Consider the following 24,208-nt stretch of genomic DNA (forward strand, 5'->3'; position numbering starts at 1 on the left):
TCCCTTGCACGGTCTTGATAAGATTTATCCAATTTTTTTATCTTCTTAAACAACCAACTTTTACTTTTATTGATCTTTGCTATTGTTTATTTCATTTCTGTTTCACTTATTTCTGATCTGATCCTTATTATTTCTTTCTTTCTACTGGCATTGGGACACCCCAGTAATCTACCTACTAGTGTCTCTACTCAGACATGCCAATATCCCACCCATGATTGTCTCTTCTCACAGAAAACCCAATAACCAGCCCATCATTGCTTATAGATACCCTAATAATCCACACATCACTGTAGCTTCTCGGATACCCACAATAATTGACACATCTTTTCACAAGGCACCCCAATAACCCCATGCACACATCTCATGGGCACACGGATGATTCTCATCCAGGAGGTGCTGACTCTGCACCAGTTGTGGTCCCAGGTCCAGCAGGTCATCCTGTCATACAAGGACACGACTTCCATGAGTCAGCATGCAGAACTGTGGCCTGGTATCCCCTACTGGTGGGGGAACCAGGTGAAGCCCCAAGACCTCATCCACTGCCTGGAGCACATGAAGAGCTGCAGCTACCCAGGTGACTGCTGCCTTCACACTGGGACCCCTGGTCACAGGCATGTCCTACCACATGGGGCTGGTTTGGGTTCAAGTGGAGAAATGGAACAGGATATATTAGAGGACGTTATTCTGTTCACTACATGGAAAGCAGGGTGTGGACATCCTTGGGGACTTTACTGTATCTACCACAAAGGGTCAGGATGTAGACAGGATGTGAACATCCATGTGGACATTATTGTGTCCGCCACATAGGGCCAGGATGTGGACATCTTTGGGGTCAATGTCCAGCCCGCCTGGCCTCTGTAACAGGAGAAATTCATGAGTCAATGCCCCTGCGAGCCCCTGCTGTTTGAACTTTGGTCTCTGTCCGACATCTGAATCTCTGATCGCTGTGGAGGCCAGAGTCTAGGTGGGTGATGGCACAGCTTGGTGACTGCGTGGGCAGGTGCCCCATGGGTTAGGGGTCACATGGGTGGGTGACTGTGTGGGTGGGTGACCCCATGGCTTACTGGTCACATGGGTGGGAGACCATGTGGGTTGGTGACCGTTTGAGTTGCTGACTGCAGAGTGGGTTACCATGTGAGTTGCTGACCTGGTGAGTGGGTGACTGCGTGGGTGGGTGATGGTGTGAGTGTGTAATCATGTGGACAGGTGACCATATGACCTCGCAGGTTAGTGACCCCATGGGTGGGTGACCACGTCGGTGGTGGCCACGTGGAGGGATCACCACATGGGGTAGTGACCCTGTGGGTGGATGACCATATGAGTCGGTGACCACATGGTTTGGTTGGCCACATGACTCCGTGGGTTAGTGACTGCACACATGGGCAGTTGACCCCACAGCTGGCACCATGAACAGCAGCCCCTCTCTTGCCCCAGGCAGTCTGTTCATGGCTGGCATCAACCTCACAGAGAACCTGGAGTTTGTTCACATCCACCTGGCCTGGTCCGTAGAGAAGCTGGCCCAGTGGGGGCTCCCCTATCTATGTGCGTGGGTGCAGGGCCAGCGCCCGGAGTCGGCTGCCGGCTGTACCAACACCATCGCAGGCCACTTAATCTGGGCCCACGGGTTTGTTGGTGATTGTCACCAGATTGAACTGGAAGCTGCTTCAGGCTGATGGACGGTGTGTGTGTGGAGCTGGGCATAGCAGAGGCTGCATCTAAGTCACGTGCTGTGACGTTACCAGCCTGAACCAGAAGCCACCTAGGGGCTGACAGACAGCACACCGAGGAGCTGGGCATTGTGAAGGCTGCTCCTCGTTCACATCCTGTGACATCACTGGGCTGAACTGGAAGCTGCTTTGGGGCTGAGGGACAGCACAAGGGCAGAGCTGGGTATTGCGGAGGCTGTGTCTCAGTCATGTCCTGTGACGTCACCAGCCTGAACCGGCAGCCGCCCTGGGGCTCCTGGATGGAGTGCTGAGGAGCTGGGCATTGCGGAGGCTATTCTCAGCCCTGTCCTGCAGGGCTGGTCGTCCGTCCACCCATTCACTGAATGTGGGTGACTGCAGAGGTGGGGCCAAGTGGCAGGGTCCATGGTATCCTCAGTCCTCCGTGTGTCTCTCAGTGAATGCAGGTTATGAGGTGATGATTAAAGGTGAATGCATGATTTGTACAATCACATCCTCAGGGAGACACACGTGGTTCTTGGGTCTGTGGCTTCCCCATGGGAGAGGCTGGGGTGCCCTTCCCTGGGTGCTGAGAGCAGCAGACTATGACCCCTATCCAGGGAGGGGAGGAGGCACTATGACATAGTGTCCATAGGAGGGGACTGAGAGCATAGTGATCCCACTGAGAAATCCCTTTTATTAGATAAGTTGCTTCCCTGGTGGCTCACTTAAGAAGGCCTTCTTATCTCTCCTTGTTCTTCTTTGGAACTCTGCATTCAGGTGGCTATATCTTTCTGTGTCTCCTTTGCCTTTCGCTTCTCTTCTCATCTATGTGTAAGGCCTCCTCAGACAACCACTTTGCCTTTTTGCATTTCTTTTTCTTGTGGATGGTTTTGATTACCACCTCCTGTACAATGTTAGGAACCTCCATCCATAGGTCTTCTGGTACTCTGTGTGCCAGATCTAACCCTTGCATCTATTTGTCACTTCCAATGTATACTCACAAGAGATTTGAATAAAGCAAAGAAACAGGGGAAAACAATAGAATGGGAAAGACTTAGAGATCTCTTCAAGAAAATGAGACATGCCAAGGGAACATTTCATGCAAAGACAGGCACAATAAAGGACAGAAACGTTATGGGCCTAACTAAAACAGACGAGATTAAGAAGAGGTAGCAAGAATACACAGAACTGTTTAAAAAAGTCTTAATTACCTGGATAACCACGATGGTGTGATCACTCATCTAGAGCCAGACATCCTGGAGTGCAGAGTCAAGTGGGCCTTAGGAAGCAGCAGTATGAACAAAGCTAGTGAAGGTGATTAAATTCCAGCTGAGCTCTTTCAAATACTAATAGATGATACTGTTAAAGTGCTGCACTCAATACGCCAGCCAGTTTGGAAAACTTGGCAGTGGACACAGGACTGGAAAAAGTCAGTTTTCATTTCAATCCAAAGAAGGGCAATGCCAAACAATGTTCAAACTATCACACAACAGCACTCATTTCACATGCTATCAAGGTAGTGCTCAAAATCCTTCAAGCTGAGCTTCAGCAGTATGTGACCTGAGAACTTCACAGTCCACACATTCAAAGCGTTGATTCTAAATGCACAGTGATGCCACAAAGATGGTCAAGGCAAAGACACACTATGTAATTTTATTTATGTCTAAATCAGTGAGACAAAATATTCACTGAAAGGTACAGACTTTTTTAGCATGAAAAATCTTATATTTATTCTGATGAAATTGAAAAATACGTTTTAAAGTGAAATTCATTCTTAATTGTCAATTAATTTGAGACTATGGAAAAAAGAAAATAAAATTACATTCATTGGGGCTGCTCCAGTTCAGTTCAGTTGCTCAGTCGTGTCCAACTCTTTTCTTTGGGGGCTGCTTAAACTTTCACAGATGTTTTTGCTTTAAAATTCCCTTACAGTTTTACAGTCTTAATTAGATATAAAATTATCAGTAGATTTTATACTATGTTTGTTTTCTGGACATTTTAATTTCCTTTAATTTATGAATGTAACTAGATTTTTCTATTGACTGAGTATTAAAAATTACTCCTCTCTCTTGTGTGGAACACACTGTTTACACTACTGTTGGGAGACATTTTATTGCCTAAAACCTTTTATAATTCAGCTCTATAATATAGGTTTTTTGTTTGTTTGTTTTGCTTTGTTTAGGCTGAGAATTTTCTCATCTATTTTTAGTATCTTCAGAGGTTCTGTTAGGAATATGTGTCTGCTGTTGTGTACTTGCACAGTCGTGTCCAACTCTTTGCCACCCCATGGACTGTAAGCCCAGCAGTCTCTTCTGTTCATGGGGATTCTCCAGGCAAGAATAGTGAAGTGGGTTTCCGTGCTCTCCTTCAGGGGATCTTCCTGACCTAGAGATAGAATTTGCATCTGCTCCTGCATTGCAGGCGGATTCTTTACCACTGAGTGAAAATAGATCTTGTATACATGAAACCCACTTTAATTATGAATATTCATAATTGGTGAAAAGCAAAGATGGAGTAGCCCAAACAAGCATTTATCTTTTGCCAATTAATAATACGAAAAAAACCCCTTCATTTCAATTTGCCTTCATTTATTTTTTCAATTAACTTTTCATTGAAGGATAATTGCTTTCCAGAATTTTGTTGTTTTCTGTCAAACTTCAACACAACACTCTTTCTTAACTCATAGTTTCTCTTCAATATCATCCTATTTTGTGTAAATAACTTCTTTTAACACTTTTTTGTTCATATGAGAATGTCTCCTTATCCTTTGTTTTGAAGGACAATATTCCTGGATGTAGAAGTTAATTTCAGTAGTTAAAAAAAAAAAAAAAAAACATTTTATTTATTAATAAGTTGTACCTGTAGCCTTGTAGAATGAGTTTGGAAGTGTTCCTTCCTCTGCAGTTTTTTGAAAGAGTTTTAGAAGGATAGGTGCTGGAGTCCAGCTCCACCAGCCAGGGAATCAGCCTGAAGAAATGAGCAGTGTTGGCAGAGAATGATGCAGCCTCTGACTCAAGGTGCGGGACTGCATGTTTATTTCAAGCCTCAGGTCTTCTTTTATACTTTGACAAAAGCATTAGGTCAGAGGTTTGACATTTTCAGTTCCCCCTCACCCAGATTTATTGTCTCATTGTTGCCCTTCAAACAGAGTTCCTGCTTCAGCTCTTCTCTCAAAATCGTGTTTACTTGTGATTACATTGTAACTCATGCTTATGTCTGGGCTGCACACCATATTCCTCAGTTTATTTCTTATCTTTCTAAATCTTGCTTGCCCCTAGTATCCTAAGCTCACTATCTCCTAAAAAGGCTTCTAGCTATTAATATCTCTAAAATTCCTAATCCCTACAAGCTATAGTAAAATATGCTAACACTACAACATTCCTTAAACTTTTAGCTTCTAACTATTCTTAACTATTCCTAAACTCAGCAAACTTCCTTTGCCATAAACATTTCCCTCACAAACAGGTCTCAGAAAACAATCCTTCCTGTGGCCTCAAGCTGCAGCCTACATGCTCTTCCTGGAATGTTCTTTGTAAAGATCCTTGAACAAATATCAATGGTTACTTTATAGATTATTTTCTGGGCACAACTGCAGAAGGCTTTGTGCTTTCTCATGCTTCTCTCAAGAACAATAAGCACGTTAACATTCTTTCCAGCCAACTCAACCGAAGAAAGGAAAAAACAAGTCAGAATCACAAGACCTAACTCTTTCATCCAGGGACTGTGCTTGTGGAACGAGGAGAGGGGGTTGGGGCCGTGCCTCCATTTTGTCAGCAATGCCTAACGTGGCTCCTGACAGATAGGCATTTGTACATCTCTGAATTCACCTGTGAAGCCATCTGGTCCTAGGCTTTTGTGCTTTGGGAATTTTTGATCACAGCTTCAGTTTGGAGCGTGTAATTGGGTGGTTCATAATTTCTATTTCTTCCTGGTTCAGTCTTGGAAGATTGAGCTTTTCTAAGCATCTGTCCATTTCTTCTAGGTTATCCATTCTATTGCCATAAAGTTGTTCATAATAGTATCTTATAATCCTTTGTATTTCTGCATTTTCTGTTGTAACCTCTCCTTTTTCATTTCTAAGCTTGTTGATTTGATTCTTCTCTCTATTTTTCTTGATGAGTCTGGATAAGGTTAGCCAATTTTGTTTATCTTCTCAAAGAACCAGCTTTTAGTTTATTAATTTTTGTTATTGTTTCTTTCATTTATTTCTGTTCAGATCTTTATGATTTCTTTCCATGTACTAATTTTGGCTATTTTTTTTGGTGTTGTTGTTGTTCTTCTTTATCAGTTGTTTTAGGAGTCAATTGAGGTTCTCTATTCGATGCTTTTCTTGTTTCTTGAGTTAGGATTGTATTGTTACACACTTCCCTCTTAGAACTGCTTTTCCTGCATCCCATAGGTTTTGAGTTGTGGTGTTTTCATTGTCATTTTTTTCTAGAAAATTTTTGATTTCCATTTTGATTTCTTCAATAACCTGTTGGTTATTTAGAAACGTGTTGTTTAATCTCAATATGTTTGTGTTTCTTACAGTTTTTTTTTTATTCTAATTGATATCTAGTCTCATAGTGTTGTGGTCAGAAAAGATGCTTGATACAATTTCAATTTTGTTAATTTTACTGAGGTTTGATTTGGAACCCAAGATGTGGTTTATCCTGGAGAATGTTCTATGTGCACTTGAGGTGTATTCTCCATTTGGATGGCATGTCCTGAAGATATCAATGAGATTCACCTCGTCTCATGTGTCATTTAAGACAGGTGTTTCAGTATTAATTTTATGCTTTGATGATTTGTGCATTGGTGTGAGTGGAGTGTTAAACTCGACTATGATTATTCTACTGTCAGTTTCTCTTTTAATGTCTGTTAGTGTTTATCTTCTGTATTGAGGTGCTCCTATGTTGGGGGCATAGATGTTTACAATTGCTATGTCTTCATCTTATATTGATCCCTTCATCACTATCTAGTGTCCTTCCTTATCTATTGTAATCTTCTTTAAAGTATGATATGAGGATTGCTATTCCATCTTTTTTTGATTCCCATTTGCATGGCATATAATTTTCCATCTTGTCACTTTCAGTCTATATGTGTCTTTAGGTCTGAAGTGGATTTCTTGTAGACAGCATGTAAATGGGTCTTTTTCTTTTCAATTAATGCATTTATTTTAATTGGAGGCTACTTACTTTGCAGTATTGTGGTGGGTTTTGCCATATATTGAGTTGACTCAGCCATGAGTATACATGTCTTCCCCATCCTGAAACCCCTACCACTTCTCTCCCCATCCCATCCCTCAGGGTTTTCCCAGTGCACCAGCTTTGAGTGCCCTATGTCATGCATCAAAGTTGAATGGGTGATCTATTTCACATATTGTAATATACATGTTTCAATGCTAGTCTCTCAAATCATCTCACCCTGGCCTTCTCCCACAGAGTCCAAAAGTCTCTTCTTTATATCTGTGTCTTTTGGCACCTCGCATATGTGGTCATAATTACCATCTTTCTAATTTCCATATATATTTGTTAATATACTCTATTGGTGTTTTTCCTTCTGACATAATTCATTCTGTATATAGGCTCCAGTTCGATCCACCTCATTAGAAGTGATTCAAATATGTTCTTTTTAGTAGCTGAGTCATATGTACTATGGTTTTCTTTTCTGTTTTATGCTGAAGGACATCTAGGTTGCTTCCATATCCTAGCTATTGTAAACAGTGCTGTGATTAGCATTGAGGTACACATGCCTTTTTCATTTCTGGTTTCCTCAGTGTGTATGCCCAGCAGTGGGATTTCTGGATTGTATGGCAATTATATTTCCAGTTTTTTAAGGAATCCCCACACTGTTCTCCATAGTGGCCATTCTAGTTTGCATTCCCACCAACAATGTAAGAGGGTTCCCTTACTCTGCAGCCTCTCCAGCATTTACTGTTTGTAGACTTTTTGATAGCAGCCATTCTGACCAGTGGGAGATGATCCCTCATGATTTGTATTTGTATTTCTCTGATAATGAGTGATGTTGAACATTTTTTCATGTGTTTGTTAGCCATTTGTATGTCTTCTTTGGAGAAAAGTCTCTTCAGTTCTTTGTCCCAGTTTTTGATTGGGTCATTTATTATCCTGGTATGGAGCTGCTTGTATATTTTTGAGATTAATTCTTTGTTAGTTGCTTCATTTGCTATTATTTTCTCCCATTCTGAAGGCTGTCTTTTCACCTTGCTCATAGTTTCCTTCATTGTGCAAAAGCTTTTAGGTTTAATTAGGCCCTATTTGTTTAATTTTGCTTGTATTTCCATGACTCTGGGAGGTGTGCCATAGAGGATCCTACTGTGATTTATGTAAGGGAATATTTTGAATATGTTCTCCTCTAGGAATTTTATAGTTTCTAGTCCTGCATTTGAATCTTTAATCCATTTTGAGCTTACTTTTGTGTATGGTGTTAGAAAGTGTTCTAGTTTCCTTCTTTTACATTTGGTAGACCAGTTTTCCCAGCACCACTTGTTAAAGAGATTGTCTTTTCTCCAGTGTATATTTTTGCATCCTTTGTCAAAGTTATGGTGTCCATAGGTGTGTGTATTTATCTCTGGGCTTTCTATTTTGTTCCATTGGTCTATATTTCTGTCTTTGTGCTAGTACCATCTTGATCACTATAGCTTTGTAGAATAGTCTGAAGTCAGGCAGATTGATTCCTCCTCTTCCATTCTTCTTTCTCAAGATTGCTTTGGATATTCGAGGTTTTCTGTATTTCAATACACATTATGAAATTATTTGTTCTCGTTCTGTGAAAAATACCATTGATAGCTTGATAGAGATTGCACTGAATCTATAGATTGCTTAGGGTAGTATATTCATTTTCACTATATTGATTCTTCAAATCCATGAACATGGGATATTTCTCCATCTATTTGTTTCATCTTTGATTTCTTTCATCACTTTTTAAATGTTTTCTATATATAGGTCTTTTGTTTCTTTAGGTAGTTTTATTCCAAAGTATTTCATTCTTTTCATTGCAATGCTGAAAGGGATTATTTCTTAATTTCACTTCCTGTTTTCTCATTGTTAGTGTATAGAAATGCAAGTGATTTCTGTGTATTAATTTTATATCCTGCAACTTTTCTGTATTCATTGATTAGCTCTAGTAATTTTCTGGTGGTGTATTTAGGGCTTTCTGTGTTGAGGATCATGTCATCTACAAACTGTGAGAGTTTTACTTCTTTTTTTCCAGTTTGGATTCCCTTTAATTTTTTTCTTCTCTGATTTCTATGGCTAAAGTTTCCAAAACTATGTTGAATAGTAGTGATGAGAGTGGGCACTCTTGTTTTGTTCCTGACTTTAGGGGAAATGCTTTCAATTTTTCACCTTTGAGGATAAAGTTTGCTATGGTTTTATCATGTATGACTTTTGTTATGTTGAGTTGTGTTCCTTCTATGCCTGCTTTCTGGAGCGTTTTTATCATAAATACACGTTGAATTTTGTCAAAGGCTTTCTCTGCATCTATGCTACTGCTGCTAAGTCGCTTCAGTCATGTCTGACTCTGTGTGACCCCATAGATGGCAGCACATCAGGCTCCCCCATCCCCGGGATTCCCTAGACAAGAATACTGGAGTTGGTTGCCATTTCCTTCTCCAATGCATGAAAGTCAAAAGTCAAAGTGAAGTCGTTCAGTTGTGTCTGACTCTTAGCGACCCCATGGACTGCAGCCTACCAGGCTCCTCCATCCATGGGATTTTCCAGGCAAGAGTACTGGAGTAGGGTGCCATTAAATGGTTTTTATCATTCAGTTTGTTAATGCAATTTATCACAGTGATTTATTTGCAAATATTGAAGAATCCTTGCATCTCTGGGATAAACCCACTTGGTCATGATGTCTGACCTTTTGAATATGTTGTTGGATTTTGTTTGCTAGAATTTGTTGAAGCGTTTTCATCTATGTTCATCAGTGTTATTGGCCTGTAGTTGTCTTTTTTTATGGCACCTTTGTCTGGTTTTGGGAATAGGGTGATGAGGGGCCTCATAAAATAAGTTTAGGAGTTTACCTTGTGCAATTTTTTGGAAGAGTTTGAGTAGGATAGATGTTAGGTCTTCAGTTGTTCAGTAGAATTCACATGTGAAGCCAACTGGTTCTGGTATTTTGTTTGTTTGAAGTTTTTTTTTTGTTTTGTTTTTTTTTTTTACAGTTTCAATTTCTGTGCTTTTGATGGATCTGGTAAGATTTTCTATTTCTTTCTGGTTCAGTTTTGGAAGGTTGTACTTTTCTAAGAATTCATCTATTTCTTTCAAGTTTTCCATTTTATTTTCATATATCTGCTGATAGTAGTCTCTTGTGATCCTTTGTATTTCTGTGTTGTCTGTTGTGATTTCTGTATTTTAATTTCTAATTTTGTTGATATGATTCTTCTCCCTTTTTTTCCTGATGTGTCTGGCTAATGGTTTGTCTATTTTGTTTATCTTCTCAAAGAACCAGCTTTTAGTTTTGTTGATTTTTGATATAGTCTGCTTTGTTTCTTTTTCAATTTTTTCTACCCTAATTTTTATGATTTATTTCCTTCTACTAACCCTGGGGTTCTTCATTTCTTCTTTTTCTAGTTCCTGTTCGGGTGCCACTTACTGGGGTCCAGCCCTGATAGATTTAGGGAATTCAAAGGGGAGACGGCTTCGGCGATCAGGATACGATAGAATTAAAGATATAAAGAGTGGTTAAATAAGGATAGCTAAGCAAAGAAATTCAGTGAAGAAAAGAGGCTGAATAACTTGGTTTATGTGGAAAGCCAATAAAATTCCAAGACAAGGAATTTGCATCACCTATGTAGGCTGCAGGCGTCCTCCCGTTCTCCCGAAGGAGAGCAGACACTAAGGCCTCCCCGGTCAGATATTAGAAGCCCAGGAATAATTAGTAGGCTTAACGAGCCTCCACACTCCAGATGGGAATTTAGCCAGAAGGTCAGAGAAAGAACGACATGGGGAGACCAATCTTCGGTGAACAAGGCTGAAGCAAGGCCTGCACTTTATTTTCCAAAGTAGTTTTTATTTTATTTTATTTTTTTCTTTAATAGAAAATTATTTAATTAGTATACATGTAGTTTTTATACCTTAAGTTGTGCATAGAGGATAATGGGGGAAGGGGTAGAATCATGCAAGGACAGCAGTCCCTGATCCCTATCGAAGCGAGGCTTTCAAACTTATCATATGCAAAAGTTTAGGTGATTTACATCATCTTCTGGCCAGGAGGCCTGTTAACATTTTATGATCCTTTCTTCAGAAAACTTATTTTTCCTCTAAAGGTGATTATTCTAAAGTCAGGCGCCACCCTCTGAAAGTATTAGATAAAGTTGTATTCCTATAGGGCAAAGGTGTGGTGGGCTATAACAAGAAAAATAATTAACTCAAGGGTCCAAGGTTACAAACATTAAAGCTATTACTTACATTCCTATACATCAATTATATTAATCAATACACTCCCAGGGACACAGTAGGTAAGGGATATGGAAACTTAGCAGCAAACATTGGCCCAACAAGTGAAAAACCCTTCACCAATACAATTTCTAATCAATCTTTTAACTGTTCAAAGGAATTTGTATTTAGACAGTTTAGAACATCTCATGCCTCTCACGGTTGGGAGGTTGTGAACAATCACATGTGGCCAGAAGAACCTGTTCAGGCAGGCTAGAGGACTTCTAAAGGAGTTTGTAGGTTGAAACACTTGTCACACCCAGGAACTTTATTAACTGGAGCTGTAAGTTAACTCCTTTTCAGAGAGAGGTGGTGGGGGACAGCCCTCCGTAAAGTCAGAGGTGTAGGTGAGAGCACAAAGCAGTAAAGTAGGCAGACTCTGGTTTTGTGGGTAGATGCTCGAGAATTTCCAGGGGGACTCCTGAGGCTCGATCCCGCCTTTGCGTATTCCGAACCTCCTTCCTCATGACCTTTGCCATGGGCGGAGTTCCTCACACTGGCTCCCAGCAGCTTTAGGTGTAAAGTTAGGTCATTTATTTGAAGTTTCTCTTGTTTTTTGAGGTAAGCTCTTATTGCTATCAACCTTCCCCTCAGCACTGCTTTACTGAATGGCATAAGATTTGGGTTCTCGTGTTTTAATTTTCATTCGTTTCTATGCATATTTTAATTTCTTTTTTATTTCTTCTGTAAGTTTTTAGTTATTCAGAAGCATGTTGTTTAGCTTCCATATGTTTTTATTTTTAATAGTTTTTTTTTTTCCCTGAAGTTGACATCTAATCTTAACTCATTGTGATGAGAAAAGATGGTTGAAATGATTTTGATTATTTTGAATTTACCAAGGATAGATTCATGGCAAAGGATGTGATCTATCCTGGAAAATGTTCCATGTGCACTTGAGAAAAAGGTGAATTTCGTTGTTTTGTGGTGAAATGTCCTGTAGATATAAATTAGGACTAACTGGTCCATTGTATCATTTAAACTTTGCGTTTCCTTGCTAATTTTCTGTTTGGCTGATCTATCCATAGTTGTGAGTGGCGTATTAAAGTCTTCTACTCTTATTGTGTTACTGTTAATTTCCCCTTTCCTACTTGTTGGCATTTGCCTTACACATTGAGCTTCTCCTATGTTGAGTGCATAGATATTTATAATTGTTATATCTTCTTCTTGGTTTGATCCTTTGATCATTGTTTAGTGTTCTTCTTTGTCTCTTGTCACAGCCTTTCTTTCAAAGTCTATTTTATCTGATATAAGTATTGATACTCCTGCTTTCTTTAGGTCTCCATTTGCATGACATATCTTTTTCCAAACCTTTATGTTCACTCTGTATGTGCCCCTTAGTATGAGGTGGGTCTCTTGTAGACAGCATGTGTAGGGGTCTGCTTTTGTAATGATTTTACAATACATCCTTTGTCATGTATCTACCCATTTTCCCATGCCTCTGTCCAATCATCAATCGACCTTTTTCCTTGGTGCATTTTCTGGTAAATTGCAGACATCAGTATGTCTCTCCATAAATATTTCAGTAAGCCTGCCATTAAGTAGTGAGCTGTGCTTGTTTACAGCAATTTTCTTTGGATATAAACTTTACATAAAATGAAATATACTAATCTTTTTTTTCCCAGTCATGTTACATTTTAATTGAAGGATAATTGATTTACAATGTTGTGTTCAGTTCAGTTCAGTCACTCAGTCATGACTGACTCTTTGTGACCCTGTGAACCGTAGCATGCCAGGCCTACCTGTCCATCACCGACTGCCTGAGTTTACCAAAACCCAAGTCCATTGAGTTGGTGATGCCATCCAACCATCTCATCCTCTGTCATCCCCTTCTCCTCCTGCCCTCAGTCTTTCCCAGCATCAGTGTCTTTACAAATGAGTCAGCTCTTTGCATCAGGTGAGCAAAGTGTTGGAGTTTCAGCTTGAACATCAGTCTTTCCAATGAACAACCAGGACTGATATCCCTTATGATGAACTGGGTGGATCTCCCTGCAATCCAAGGGGCTCTCAAGAATCTTCTCCAACACCACAGTTCAAAAGCATCAATTTTTCAGTGCTCAGCTTTCTTTATAGTCCAACTCTCACATCTATTCATGACTACTGGAAAAATCATAGCCTTGACTAGATGGACCTTTGTTGACAAAGTGATATCTCTGCTTTTTAATATGTTGTCTATGTTGGTCATAACCTTTCTTCCAAGGAGTAAGCGTCTTCTAATTTCACGGCTGCAGTCTCCACCTGCAGTGATTTTGGAGACCCAAAAAATAAAGTCAGCCACTGTTTCTCCATCTATTTGCCATGAAGTGATGGGACTGGATGCCATGATCTTAGTTTTTGGAATGTTGCATTTTAAGCCAACTTTTCACTGTCCTCTTTCATTTTCATCAAGAGGCTCTTTAGCTCTTCTTCACTTTCTGCCATAAGGGTGGTATCATCTGCATATCTGAGGTTATTGATATTTCCCCAGCAGTCTTGATTCCAGATTGTGCTCATTCCAGCCCATTGTTTCTCATGATGTACTCTGCATATAAGTTAAATAAACAGGGTGATAACATACAGCCTTGACATACTCCTTTCCCTCTTTGGAACCAGTCTGTTGTTCCATGTCCAGTTCTAACTGTTGCTTTTTGAACCTGCATACAAGTTTCTCAAGAGGCAGGTCAGGTGGTCTGGTATTCCCATCTCTTTCAGAATTTTCCACAGTTTATTGTGATCCACATAGTTACAGGCTTCGTCAGAGTCAATAAAGCAGAAATAGATGTTTTCTGGAACTCTCTTGCATTTTCAGTGATCCAGCAGGTGTTGGCAATTTGATCTCTGGATTCTCTGCCTTTTCTAAAACCAGCTTGAACACCTGGAAGTTCACGGTTCACGTATTGATGAAGCCTGTCTTGGAGAGTTACTGTACTAGAGTGTGAGATGAGTGCAATTATGTGGTAGTTTAAGCATTCTTTGGCATTGCCTTTCTTTGGGACTGGAATGAAAACTGACCTTTTTCAGTCCTCTGGCCACTGCTGAGTTTTCCAGATTTGCTGGCATATTGAGTGTAGTACTTTCACAGCATCCTCTTTTAGGATTTGAAATAGCTCAACTGGAATTCCATCACCTCCAGCAGCTTTGTTCATAGAGATGCTTCCTAAGGCCCACTTGATTTCAGATTCCAGGATGTCTGGCTCTAGGTGAGCGATCACACCATCATGATTATCTGGGTCATGAAGCTCTTTTTTTTTTTTTGTACAGTTCTTCTGTGTATTCTTGCCTTCTCTTCTTAATATCTTCTGCTTCTGTTAGGTCTATCATTTCTGTCCTTTATTGACCCCATCATTGCATGAAATATTCCCTTTGTATCTCTATTTTTTTTTTTTTTGAAGAAATCCCTAGTCTTTCCCATTCTATTGTTTTCCTCAATTTCTTTGCATTGATCTCTGAGGAAGGCTTTCTTATCTCTCCTCGCTATTCTTTGGAACTCTGCATTCAAATGGGTATATCTTTCCTTTTCTCCTTTGCTTTTAGTTTCTCTTTCTTTCACAGATATTTGTAAGGTCTCCCCAGACAGCCATTTTGCTTTTTTTGCAATTCTTTTTCTTGTGGATGGTCTTGCTCCCTGTCTCCTGAACAAAGTCACAAATCTCCATCTATCATTCATCAGGCACTCTATCAGATCTAGTCCCTTAAATCTATTTCTCATTTACACCTTATAAACCTAAGGGATTTGATTTAGGTCATACCTGAATGGTCTATTGGTTTTCCCTACTTTCTTCAATTTCAGTCTGAATTTGGCAATAAGGAGTTCATGATCTGAGTCACAGTTTGCTCTGGGTCTTGTTTTTGCTGATTGTATAGAGCTTCTCCATCTTTGGCTGCAAAGAACACAATCAATCTGATTTTGGTGTTGATCATATGGTGATGTCCATGTGTAGAGTCTTCTCTTGTGTTGTTGAAAGAGGGTGTTTTCATGACCAGTGCGTTCTCTTGGCAAAAGTCTATTAGCCATTTCCCTGCTTCATTCTGTACTCCAAGGCCAAATTTGCCTGTTACTCCAGGTGTTTCTTGACTTCCTACTGTTGCATTCCAGTCCCCATGAGAAGGACATCTATTTGGGGTGTTAGTTCTAAAAGGTCTTGTAGTACGATTCAACTTCAGCTTCTTTAGTGTTACTGGTTGGGGCATAGACTTGGATTACCATGATATTGAATGTTTTGCCCTGAAAACGAACAGAGATCATCCTGTCATTTTTGAGAATGCATCCAATTACTGCATTTCAAACTCTTTAGTTGACTATGATGGCTACTCCATTTTTTCTAAGGGATTCTTGCCCACAGTAGTAGATATTATGGTCATCTGAGTTAAATTCACCCATTCCGGTTTATCTTTGTTCGCTGATTCCTAGAGTGTCGATGTTCACTCTTGCCATCTCCTGTTTGACCACTTCCAATTTACCTTGATTCATGGACCTAACATTCCAGTTTCCAATGCAATATTTTTCTTCACAGCATCGCACATTGCTTCTATCTGCAGTCACATCCACACCTGTGTTTTTTTTTTTTGTTTGTTTGTTTGCTTGCTTTGGCTCCATCCCTTCATTCTTTCTGGAGTTATTTCTCCACTGATCTCCAGTAGTATATTGGGCACCTACCGACCTGGGGTGTTCATCTTTCAGTGTCTTATATTTTTGCCTTTTCATACTGTTCATTGGAAATAGATGGGGGAACAGTGGAAACAGTTTCAGACTTTATTTTTGGGGGCTCCAAAATCACTGCAGATGATGCTTGCAGCCATGAAATTAAAAGACGCTTACTCCTTGAAAGAAAAGTTATGAACAACCTAGATAACATATTAAACAGCAGTTGTTAGTACTTTGTCAAAAAACGTCTGTCTAGTCAAGGCTATGGTTTTTCAAGTGGTCATGTATGGATGTGAGACTTGGACTGTGAAGAAAGCTGAATGCCAAAGAATTAATGCTTTTGAACTGTGGTGTTGGAGAAGACTCTTGAGAGTCCTTTGGACTGCAAGAAGATTCAACCAGTCCATTTTAAAGGATATCAGTCCGGGATTTCTTTGGAAGGAATGATGCTAAAGCTGAAACTCCAGTACTTTGGCCACCTCATGCAAAGAGTTGACTCATTAGCAAAGACTCTGATGCTGGGAGGGATTAGGGGCAGGAGGAGAAGGGAACGACAGAGGATGAGATGGCTGGATGGCATCACCGACTGGCTGGACGTGAGTTTGCATGAACTCTGGGAGTTGGTGATGGACAGGGAGGCCTGGCGTGCTGCAGTTCATGGGGTCGCAAAGAGTCGGACACAACTGAGTGACTAAACTGACTGACTGACTGTTTATGGGGTTCTCAATGCAAGAATTCTGAAGTGGTTTGCCATTTCCTTTCTGCCTTATAGCAAAGTGATTCAATTATATACACATATGCATATATATATACACATTGTTTGTGTGTATGTATGTGTGTGTATATATATATATATATATATATATACACACACACACACACACACATTCTTTTATTTCATCTTTACTTTTTTTTTTTTCTTTTGGTTACACTTTTAACCATGTGGGATTAGTTCCCTGATCAGGGATTGAACATGCATGCCCTGCAGTGGAATGTGGAGTCATAACCACTAAACTGCCAAGGATGTCCCATATATATTCTTTTCCATCATGATTTATCATAGGATACTGAATATAGTTCTCTGTCCTCTACAGTAAGAACTTGTCAATTCGTTCCATATACTCTAGTTTATATCTCTTAACCCCAATCTCCTACTCCATTGCTCCCCCAATCCTCTCAGCCTTGGAAACCACAAGTCTGTTCTCTCTGTCCATGAGTGTGTTTCTGTTTCATACATGTGTTCATTTATCTTAGATTCCACATTTAAGTGATATTATTTGTTGTTTGTCTTTCTCTGTGTGCCTCACTTCACTTAGTATGGTTGTCTATCGGCCCATGCATGTTGACTCAAATGGCCTTATTGTTGTAGCTGTACAGATTCTTGTATCCTTTTAACCATACATTGGAGAAGGCAATGGCACCCCACTCCAGCACTCTTGCCTGTAAAATCCCATGGACGGAGGAGTCTGGTGGGCCACAGTCCATGGGGTCGCTAAGAGTCGGACAAGACTCAGCAACTTCACTTTCACTTTTCACTTTCCTGCATTGGAGAAGGAAATGGCAACCCACTCCAGTGTTCTTGCCTGGAGAATCCCAGGGACGGAGGAGCCTCGTGGGCTGCCGTTTATGGGGTTGCACAGAGTCAGACACGACTGAAGTGACTTAGCAGCAGCAGTAGCAAAGGTATTCATCTGTGGTTATTTTCCCGGATATATTATGAAAACTTGTGTAATACACCACTCTTGGAATAGCATGTCCATTTGGAAGCTGTATTAGTATTTTCTATGTTTATGTCAGTCAGTTCAGTTCATTCGGTCAGTCGTGTCTGAGTCTTTGCGACCCCATGGACTGTAGAACACCAGGCTTCCCTATCCATCACCAACTCCTGGAGCCTGTTCAAACTCATGTCCATCGAGTGGGTGATGCCATCCAAACATCTCATCCTCTATCGTCCCCCTCACCTCCTGCCTTCAATCTTTCCCAGCATTAGGGGCTTTTCAAATGAGTCAGTTGTTCCCATCCGTTGGCCAAATTATTGGAGTTTCAGCTTCAGCATCAGTCCTTCCAATGAATATTCAGGGCTGAATTCCTTTAGGATTGACTTGTTTGATTTCCTTACAGTCCAAGGGGCTCTCCAGAGTATATGTGGATATGAATAAATATTTATTATGCTTATGCTGGCCTCTGGTGGAGAAAGAGAAGATTTCTTATGAATGTAATTTATAAAATCCAGATGTGTTCTCTCAAATGTATATGTCAGTTAAGTTTAGTCGCTCAGTGTGTCTGACTGTTTGCAACCCCATGGACTGCAGCACACCAGGCTTCCCTATCCATCACCTCTCTGGGAGCTTACTGAAACTCATGTCCATTAAGTCGGTGATGACATCCAACCATCTCGTTCTCTGTCATCCACTTCACCTCCTGCCTTTACAACATCAGGGATTTTTCCAGTGAGTCAGCTCTTCATAACAGGTGGCCAAAGTATGTGGGTATGAATAATATTTACTGTACCTTTGCTGCCCTGTCGTGGAGAAATAGAAGAATGCTTATGAATTTAATGTATAAAATCCAGATGTATTCTTTCATAAGTACATGTGGGTATGAATAAATACATACTGTGATTTCTCTGCCCTCTTGTGGAGAAATAGAAGAGTGCTTATGAATGCAATTTATAAAAACCAGATGCTTTCTTTACATGTTGAAAATGATACTTTACATTTTTTAAAAAAATTAATATATGCTCATAACAGAAAATGTGAAGTTACTAGGAAAAAAAAGACAGAAAAAATCACCCATGATTTCATATACCATTGGCTCAGAATTCTGAGTTCCTGGGAAAGGGAGATAAAAAGATGAGGGTGCACTAGTTCTTTCAGTATAAAATCATCTTTTCTGCTATTTGAATGCTAACATAGAACTTCGTTCTGATACGTTCTGATACTTGGTTCTGATTCTTGTTTTGTATCCTTATCTTTAAGCTTGTATTTTTACAAATGCCTAGTAATTTGACCCTCTGTTTAGAGACTCTTTGATTCAAGGTGTTTTTTTTGTTTGTTTGTTTTTTGTTTTTCTTTTTTTGCTTTCTTGCTATGATTTTTTTATTATTATTATTAATACCAAAAATTTTATTTCGGAAACTTGCCAGGTAAAAGGTTAATATAAAGAGGTTGTCTTCTTGTATATTAGCAATACAAAATTAGAAAATATTTAAAAGATGTCATTAACAGTAACATCACAAAGCATAAAACTCCTCAGGGGAAATTCTAACAAAAATATAACATCTCTATGGACTGCAAGGAGATCCAACCAGTCCATTCTGAAGGAGATCATCCCTGGGATTTCTTTGGAAGGAATGATGCTAAAGCTGAAACTCCGGTACTTTGGCCACCTTATGCGAAGAGTTGACTCATTGGAAAAGACTCTGATGCTGGGAGGGATTGGGGGAAGGAGGATAAGGGGACGACAGAGGATGAGATGGCTGAATGGCACCACTGACTCAATGGACGTGAGTCTGAGTGAACTCCGGGAGTTGGTGGTGGACAGGGAGGCCTGGCGTGCTGCGATTCATGGGGTCGCAAAGAGTCGGACACGACTGAGCGACTGAACTGAACTGAACTGATGTTGAAACTGTTGCTATGATTAAAAAATGTTGCAAGTCGTGGCTATGGAAAATAGTGCTGCGATGAACATTGCAGTACATATACCTTTTGGAAATAAGGTTTTCTCCAGGAATATGCACGAGAGAGGTGTTGCTAAGGTGATATGGTAATTCCGTTTTACTTTTAAAGGAGCTGCCATACTGTTCACCATATTGGCTGTACCAATTTACATGCCCACTGACAGTGCAAGAGGGTTCCCTTTTTTCGACACTCTCCCCATGAATTATTGTTTGTAGAATTTGTGATGATAGCTGTTCAGACTGGTGTGAAATAAGACCTCATTGTAGTTTTGATTTGCATTTCTCTAATAATTAGTGATGTTGAGCCTCTTTTCATGTGTTTTATCTTCATCTGTATGTCTTCTTTGGAGAAATGTCTATTTATATCTGCCTGTTTTTTGATTGAGTTTTTTTTTTTTTTTTTTTTTGACACTTGGCTACATGAGCTGTTTGTATGTTTTGGAGACTAGTACCTTGATAACTAATGGGAACTACCTGTGTAGCACAGGTAACTGTCCTCAATGCTTTGTGGTGACCTAAATGCAAAGGAAATTAAAAAAAAATAGGGTATATATACACACACAAACACACAGCTGATTTAATTTGCTGTACAGCAGAAAGTAACAGAACAGTGTACATACTGTGGGCTCCATTTATAGGAAGTTCTAGATGAAGCAAAAGTAATCTATACTAATGGAACTGAGAAGAGGGGTTGCATGGGGGAAGCGCAGTGTGGGCAAGGATACTAAAAATATTTCCTAGGGTGCTGAGAAAAAATTCCATTGAGCATCATATATATAATCTTGATGAAATTGCATAAATATTTCTGCAATGTAAATTCCAAACAGGATCTTGCTAAGTGGCTCAATGTAGTTATAAATTTACTAGATAATGTCAAATTATCCTTCAGAAAGTTGCATCACACTATGCTTTCACAACACTGCATGAGCACTCATTTTCCAATCCCTCATCCTCAATTTGGAGGAAACATTTGGTATCTTTCAACTTTCTCATTGAACTTTGGCAAATTGCATGGTGAAAATCGTATTCCATTATTGTTTTGGCTTGAATTTCTTTTTATTACCAATTAGTTTAAACATTTCCTCCTGCTTTTTGGTGATTTTTCTCTTTTTTTCTTTTCAGTAATTTGTATTTGTTTTTACTGTATGTTTACTTCATGGTTGTCTTCTATTGGATTTTTCGTCTTCTTTTTTTATTTTGACTTTTTAACTGTGCATAAATTAGGTAAATGAGCCCTCTGTCAGCTATCTTCCAAATATTTCTCAATTCTTGTTTTTATAATTCCTTGTTTATTTACAGGAATTTTACGATGCAGTGTAAATTTTCCCTTTTTAGCTTCTGGACAAAGATAACTCAAGTTAAGAAATTTAAATAACTGAGAAAATTCCAGGAAGCTAGAGGGTGTACATTAAAAGAATTATGGGGTGCCGGGCGACTCCCTCTGAGTTCACCTGTGTGCCTTTCCACATGGACTTTTCAATAAACTATTTACTTTACACTGAAATACTGGAGAGAAAAAAGTAAATGAAGGCAGGTAGTGCCATGTTGGGCCAAGATGAAGCCAGGATGGGTGGGTCTGCACCTGGGACTCCAAACAGATGAGTTAGCCATAGGATTGTTCAGCCTTGTGAAGCCAAGAGGTACACATTGCTCGAGCTGTGATTGGAGGACTCAGGTAGCCCAAGCACGTGCTCAAAGCCAAGATCACAGGGAGGGAAGCACAAGCAGGGCGATGATGCTGCCCAGTAAGCCTGTCTCCCTTGGGCCAGAGGAAAGGGGATGTTACTTTTATTATGGAAAATGTAGTCTGTGGATATTGGGGAAAGAACTTGGTCAGTGCACGGAGTGTGAAAAAGTAAGCCAAAACCATGATTACTTTTACCACAGTACATATTCTAACCAATTTCCTCCCCATCATGTTTCAGCACATATTTTTAAAGTTGGAATTATACTTCATGTGCATTTTGGTTTTAATTGTTAATTGCTCTGTACTTTCCTGAATATTTTATTATAAAAATTTTCAAACATTCCACAAAGTTGAAAATTTTTTCTAGCTAATACATAAAGACTTCCCACCTCAATTCTACTCTAACCATTTTATGGTACTTCATTTGTCATGTAATTATCCTTTTGTCCATCCCTCTAGCCACCCATGAATCCCTCTTATTCCCTGGTGCATTTTGTGATAAATTGCAGACATCAGTATGCATCTCCATAAGTATTTTAGCAAGCCTGCCATTCAGTAGTGAGCTATGTTTGTTTACAGTAGTATTCTTTGAAATAAAAACTTTATGTACAATGAAATACACCGATCTATTTTTTCCCCAGTCTTGTTACTTTTTATTTGAAGTATAGTTGATTTACAATGTTGTGTTAATTATTGCTTTACAACAAAGTGATTCACCTATAAACATATATGTGTTATATACATTGTGTGTATATATACATACATATATATATACATATTCATTTATTTAATTTTTTATGGCTACAATGTGCAGCAATAGGAATAAATGTAGAAAAAATATAATAGGTTAAAAAAATTTTTAATTAAAAGTATGAAAAAGAACAACAACAACAAAATAGAAGAAGACAGTTAAAAGGAAAAAGAAAAAGAAAACTCCACAGAACAGCAAAAGATCAACGTAGAGGCAGAGGTTTATAACAACAATAAAATGTGTGATTGAATATCCAAATATACATATATACCCATGCTGCTGCTGCTGCTGCTAAGTCATGTCGGTCGTGTCCGACTCTGTGTGACCCCATAGACGGTGGCCCACCAGGCTCCCCTCCCTGGGGTTCTCCAGGCAAGCATACTGGAGTGGGTTGCCATTTCCTTCTCCAGTGCATGAAAGTGAAAAGTGAAAGTGCGGTTGCTCAGTCGTGTCCGACTCTTCGTGACCCCATGGATTGCAGCCCACCAGGCTCCTCCGTCCATGGGATTTCCCAGGCAAGAGTACTGGAGTGGGTTGCCATTGCCTTCTCCACATATATACCCACAAGGAACATCAAAATAGTAAAACAAAAATAAGTACATTAAATTGACCCGACAAACAAAGGAAACTAAAATTATATCTACAAGAACAAAACTAACTAAAGCACAAACTGGAAAACAAAACTAGAGCAAGATTCTAGTTGGGGAATAAAGCAACTAAAACTAACATATTTTGAGAGGAAAGGAAAGAAAGAAAGAATAGATATGCACAGTTGAACAGAGGTAGATAAAGATGATTTATTTATGTTAATAATTAACTGCAAGGGGAAAAGAACAGTGAGAAAAGCAAACAAAGTAACAAATGTAGAATAATAATAATAATAGGTTAAAAAAATGAAAAACTAAAATTAGAGAAAGATAAAAGAAAAATAAAAGGAAAACTCCACAGAACTTCAAAAGCCCAACGTAGAAGTAGAGAAACATTTATAAAAGCAATAAAAAATTTGAGGAAAAAAAGTGCTCAAAAGCTTCAATAGATTTCATAGTGCCAATAAAATCTACAACTACAACAGGGGGTGGGGATCCAAAAGATTCTACAGAGCAAATCAAAACAGAAGAATAATATATTTTTATCTTGAGTCACTGCTGTCAGAGTCCAAATCATAGCTGAAAGTCACAGTCCACCTCACCTCCCCAGGATTCCCTCCAGTATTGTGCTGATCTCTGGACCTCCTGTGACTGCAGTTCAGGTACTAATCTGGTCCTACTTCTATGTGTTCTTTCTACAGCTATCAGAACTAGGGTGTATTCTTTTGTGGGAGCTCTCAATGACGTTTTACATATTCCATAAACAGAGTCTGCCTAGTTGATCGTGTGGATTTAATCTGCAGCTTGTACAGCTGGTAGAAAGGTTTTTGGGTCTTCTTTCTTAGCCACATTGCCCCTGGGTTTCAATTGTGGTTTTATTTCTATCTCTTCATGTAGTTTGTCCACTGGGGTTTGCTCCTGAGGCTGCCCTGGAGGACTTGGGCTTGCCCCTGTGAGGGCCAGGTGTGGAGGTGGGGCAGCTGCTTGGGTCACAGGGGTTCTGGCAGCACCAGGTACTCAGGGGGGTTGGCGACTACAGCAGCAGGAAATGTAGTGCTCTAGAAGGGCACACAGTATTGGCCAATATACTTCATTATTCTTGCCTGGAAAATCTCCTACTGACAGAGAATCCTAGTAGGCCACAGTCTACAGGGTAGAAAAGAGTCACACTATTGAAGCAACTCTGCCTGTATAGACACAAGACATTATTTGCCTGTGGCAGCCCTTTCCCGGTGAGAGTTGAGCATAAAGTTGGCACAGCTGCTTGGCTTGCAGGGACCCTGGCAGCGCCAAGTGTGCAGGGACTCAGACTGCCTCCGCCACAGGAGTTATGGCCCTATCAGAGTCTTTTTCCAGCCTCTTGTAGCTGGCTATCAAGAGGCCTCTTTGGCTAGTTTTTCTCCATAGCTCCACCCAATTAGAGTGGGGTCCTTATCTGTTGTCCAGTGTGTTAGGCACATAGAGGGGCCCCCTTTGCTGGGGTGCTACTCTGTAGTTCAGCTCATCAGGCACTTACAGGGGCTCCCTGGGTGGAGTACTACTCTGTAGTTCGGTGAGTCAGGTGCTTGATGGGCCAGTCTCTCTATTTTTCAGCTGCTGATGCTGGCATGTGGAAAGAGAGAGGCTATGGTGATGGCTCCATCCCCTACACATGACTCAGCAATATCACCTTGCTTCCATGGCTGCCTGGCTTACCTCCGCAGGCATTTCCCACCACAATCTCCTCCCACACATCCCCTCAATCAGTCTCTCCATAGTCAACAGCAGCCCTCACACTGG

This window comes from Bos javanicus, chromosome X (assembly GCF_032452875.1).
Source record: "Bos javanicus breed banteng chromosome X, ARS-OSU_banteng_1.0, whole genome shotgun sequence".
In the NCBI taxonomy this organism is placed as follows: Eukaryota; Metazoa; Chordata; class Mammalia; order Artiodactyla; family Bovidae; genus Bos; species Bos javanicus.